Source organism: Halichoerus grypus, chromosome 13, assembly GCF_964656455.1.
Source record: "Halichoerus grypus chromosome 13, mHalGry1.hap1.1, whole genome shotgun sequence".
In the NCBI taxonomy this organism is placed as follows: domain Eukaryota; kingdom Metazoa; phylum Chordata; class Mammalia; order Carnivora; family Phocidae; genus Halichoerus; species Halichoerus grypus.
In genome coordinates, this window is record NC_135724.1 from 13664009 (window position 1) to 13669112 (window position 5104).

Below are 5104 nucleotides of genomic sequence, written 5' to 3' on the forward strand. Positions count from 1 at the left end.
GCGGGGCGGGGGGGGCAGTTTCCCGGGAGGTTCCTGCGCCGGCCTTGGGAGAGGGGCCGGCTGAGAAGAGAGAGGCGCCGGCTGAGAAGAGAGAGGCGCGCGGTGCACGCTGGGAGTTGCGGTTCTATTGCGGGACAAACATGCCCGAGGAAAACATGGCGAACCACAAGCCCCAGAGTTCCTTACTTTATGCCCCTCCTTGCAGCCAGCCGCTGGCTATGGGCAGTGGGTATTGTGCCCTCTGCTGTTAAACTCTGTACCTGGGAATGTTCTTGTTCTTTAACTTGTGCCCAACCCGCCCATTCCCGTTCCCCACAAGACTTTCGTTTTCCCTGATTTAAATTGAGGGCTTTGAGGAACTCTACACGGTATGAAGGTCCCCGTTCCTTGGTTCTCACTTCCACCCACTGTATGAGATGCAAAAACGCACCCAGAGCACCACAGGATAACTGGCCGTGGAAGTGGCCAACCTCAATTTTCCGCGCTTTTTCCAGGCCAGGGAAGACAGCATCTGGAAGTTCTAACTTGGACAGTTGTTGAAAGCGCTTTTTGTTAAATCGTACAACCGCGAGCCGATCCTCCCGCAACTATATGTGGGAAGGAAAAAGGCAAAGTGTTGGGGTCTTTTTTCCCATTGACCTTAAAGTTTGAAGTAACTTAATAACAACGGAAGCGGTGGAAAGTAGAAGAAATAATGGACTGGAGACGTGGTGGGATATGAGATTGGCTCGTCCTGTGTATTCTCTCTTATGTGTTACCTTGTTTTTTCTTTAAACATTAAGGAGAAAAAAATGGTTTTTGCTGCTACAATGTTTAGTTGTGGTCTGAAAAGTTGCACTTTCTTATCAGTTAAAACAATACTGTAGGCTACACTAGAATAGCTTGCTATTTAAAAGAATTTAGTAAACATTTTTAATTGAATTACCATTCCTCAGATTGTTTTATAAATCTGGATTTTCACATGAGAGATTCTGTCAACTGCTACTATCCAGGGCCTGCCTTAACTTCAATAAAGTTACTAAACCTGGAAAGGGGGTGGGGGGGTGCCAAGGAGAGAGAAAGAGAGATGAGGAGTGCCTGGCTGGCTCAATCAGTGGAGCATGGGACTCTTGATCCCGGGGTCATGAGTTCAAGTCCCACTTGAGTGTAGAGATTCCTTAAAAATAAAAACCTTAAAAAAAGAAAAAAGAGAAATCAGCTAGAACTTGTCACTGAAATAAATTGATAAGGGCAAGGAAAGTCACGCTTAGGTTATCTACACAATTCCATTGAAGAGGAATGGAGGATGCTACCAGGATAAAAATAAATATTTCTCTTAATTCTTGAAATTCCTGAAAATGATTTTCTATATCTTTCTTTTGAAATCTTACCCCTTGGCCTCATGAAACTAATTTTTATTGCATTTCAATTCAATCAACAGCACAGAGTTCCATTTTTTTAAATTAGGGAGAATGCAAATTCTCCCAAGAGATAAGACAGTCACGTCAATGAATTTAACAAGTAATCATAAACATATTATACACCAGTCACTATGGTAAGCAATTGAATAAATCAGACACTGTCCTTGCCTTCATAGAGCTTATAGGTTATGAAGAAAGACATTCAACAAGTGAGAGGGATGTAGAAAGGGGAAAATACAAGGTGCCATGAAAAGAAACAAAAATAAAACAAGGGGAACTGACCTTCTCTAGGAAGTCAAACAATAGAGACTCATTTTGGATGAAATTTTCTGTAACAAATGAAACTGGGTAGTTGCTGAAGGATCTGTCTCTGAAAGAAAGGCAGAAAAGAGGTAATGATATTGAAGATAAATTTCAGAGGCAGAAAAGAGGTAATGATATTGAAGATAAATTTCAACGACACTAATCTGTATGTTGCCTTGAACAACTCCTAACACAAACTATTCGTTCTAGAAATGAAAAGAATGGTCTTTTAATTTAGCCTTTCTTAAAGTAGATTAAAAAACAAAGAGCATGTTAAATTTCAATCCTAAAATATGGACTGTTTACACCTCTTTATATTCATTAGTTCCTTAGCTGATTTCCTACAAACCTGTTTAATTTTTGCTATTTAAGAAATATGGCTTATAGCTTATAGCCCCCATATAGCTGCCTTCTAAAGGGATATTTCTTTAGCTAATGTACCAAACTCAGGGAAAGTTTGTTCTAATCATAAATACTGTTACCATTGGCCTAATGTCCATTTGCATCCTCTCTAAGAAATTGTAGTACTGTACTTAATCTAGCTCTGGTTCCCGTCATTCAGCTTTATACAATCACCCCAACTCTGCATTTTTATCCTCTAGGAATTTTGTTTACTCTTTGAAGGTATTTATAACCAAAACACCTCCTCCAAGGGGAAAAAAATTAAAGAAAAAACACAGCTCAGAGAATTTAGTATCCAAAGTACTGGAGGTAGGAGGGGCTGGGAGTCATCATACACACCTGCCCCACTTAGTATGAGGAATTAGTGAATTGGGAGGAGGAGGGGCATAATGAGTAGTGTCAATGTTAAAGTATCTCAGCATAAAGAAAAAAGGAAATACATTCCAGCCTAAAAAACAAAACAAAACAAAAAATCCTGTGTTGGGGACAGGGTGAGGAAGAAGAATGTAGAATATAATTTCTACATAGATGAACTATTTCATGCACAGCATCCATAGTCTGAAAGGTGCCATATTCCACTGCACCCAGAATAATAAAAATCAGAGTTGAGAGAAGAGCAGAAGAACAAGGGTGCACAGTGTGACCCATCCCTTGTTCCACCTCCAAACCTTCAATAAAGTCACTAAACTTGGAGGTGAGAGTAGAGAGAGAAAGAAAAGGAGAGTTCATAGAGAATACAGTCCCCCTACCACTAGATCAACTGGAACCTCACAGCTGAAATAACAGACATTGATAAGGGCAATGAAACTTGTGCTTAGAACTTGCTAGTATCATGGAACATCATTCAGACCATCTGAGCCAACCCACACCATACCATTTCTCTGAATAAGAAAAGGATTCCAGTAAAGGACAAATGTTTTCCAGATACCCATGAAATAGCAGCTTCTACTAAAAGTAGAGTGGGGAATAGGCCAGTATCCTGAAACCATGTAACTCATGAATGCCCCCTACCCTTTAAAGTGTTCCAAATGTACAGTCTAATACCACATTTCTGACTAACCACACTCTTCAAAGAATCACATCTTAAAATGCTAAAAGATAATCCTGAAAAGAAACAACAGATGTAAAAGCTGCAAACCCTGATGCCAACTTGTTAAAATATTTTCACAGCTAAGTATAGAAAAAGAGAACATAATTTTCAATTTACTGCCACAGTTTATTTTATGCTGTGTGATTTATAACTGACTTGCTGTGTTTTGCATCTAGGTTAATCCTGTTTGCATCCTTAGATCCAAGATAAAAGAAACCATCGTTGGAATTTTTTTCTAATATAAGCAGTTGGAATTTTAATGGAAGCATGAATTGATAGCTGGGATGGTTTCAGTCTGAATTGCTAAGGGCTCAGCTGTGTCCAGAAATAAACTCAGAAAGATGCAATATACAATGTAATACATTTAGTTAGCACATTATGAACATGGGATCTAATTATAGTTTCACATTCTTACATCCCTTGAGCTACTAGTGGTTTACCATGCCTAAATTGCTCACTATTTACTCATTCTTTTTTACTACGAGGGACCCATTTAGCAAATTACTGCTCTAGTGCACTAAATGGGCCCCAGGTGGCTAAACTGAATTTGTATGTTCCCTTCTCACTGGCAGGAAGATACCTCCTGTTCTCTCTAAATCTTTACCCCTCCCTCACAAAACTTACCATTTGAACTCTCTCCAGAGCTCAGATTGCCACTCATTTTAGGTAGTCCACTTTATAAATACACTTCAGGGGCGCCTGGGTGGCTCAGTTGGTTAAGCGACTGCCTTTGGCTCGGGTCATGATCCTGGAGTCCCTGGATCGAGTCCCACAACAGGCTCCCTGCTCAGCAGGGAGTCTGCTTCTCCCTCTGACCCTCCTCCCTCTCATGCTCTCTGTCTCTCATTCTCTCTCTCGCAAATAAATAAAATCTTAAAAAAAAAAAAATGAAATTTATAAATACACTTCAGAGCTTTTCAGATTTTTAGTGCACCCTTTTAAATCCCATGATTCTTTGTCTTTTTCTTATTTCTCACGTCCTGCCTCATAGAAATAAACAGATGTGTTATATTACATCACAACAATGAAGTATTAAACCAAGAAATAAAGACCTTGTAATCCCACCTCTTCCAATAACAATGTAAATCACCTGGGGCACTTATTCAACAGATACTTATTGAAAATCTATGTGTGGGCACCATTTACCCCCAGTAAATAGTATAGACAAAAATACCCGCCCTAAGGAAGCTTGTAAATAACATTACCAATCTTGGGGTGCCTGGGTGGCTCAGTCGTTAAGCGTCTGCCTTCGGCTCAGGTCATGATCCCAGGGTCCTGGGATCGAGCCCGGCGTTGGGCTCCCTGCTCCACAGGAGGCCTGCTTCTTCCTCTCCCACTCCCCCTGCTTGTGTTCCCTCTCTCGCTGTCTCTCTCTGTCAAATAAATAAATAAAATCTTTAAAGAAAAAAAAAATAATAACATTACCTATCTTTTTAAATCTTTAGTTAAAACTGACTTCCTCTTTTCTTTTATATAGAAGGTTCTTGTTTTAGGCAAATGGGAAATATGGCAATCTAGATATATTTGTTACACATTAGGGTATAAATGTTTACTCCCAAAGTATTCTATATTCTTTGTCTTATATATGAATTCATCATACAATTGCTTAAACACTGGACCTTTATAATATTTATACATTTAAAATAGATTAATTTAAAAAACTGATTTATACTCAGCTTTTTAGAAACTCATTTTGGGTTCTAATCTGTCCCAAGTACCTAAGATCTCTTTCCACCAAGATTCCTAACTAACAAAAATCCTTCCGAAATCATCCCAAAGCATTTCTCCTGAATCTTTCACGAGTAAAAATAGAAAAATAGTCTCCAGATAATGATTCCCCTATATTTATGGTCATTAATTATACCCTAAAGCAGTAACATGGGTATTCTCTTTTTGTGCCCCCAAACCG

The 5104-nt window shown here is 39.2% G+C and overlaps 1 long non-coding RNA gene across 1 annotated transcript; it reads right to left on the minus strand.

The window, feature by feature from the left end:
* Nucleotides 1-657: 657 nt before the first annotated feature.
* Nucleotides 658-4595, minus strand: LOC144379763 (uncharacterized). The gene is made up of 3 exons (XR_013443128.1): nt 4401-4595; nt 1683-1770; nt 658-1171 (listed from the first exon to the last, which is right to left on the minus strand). It is a non-coding gene; the product is annotated as an uncharacterized LOC144379763 (long non-coding RNA).
* Nucleotides 4596-5104: the final 509 nt, after the last annotated feature.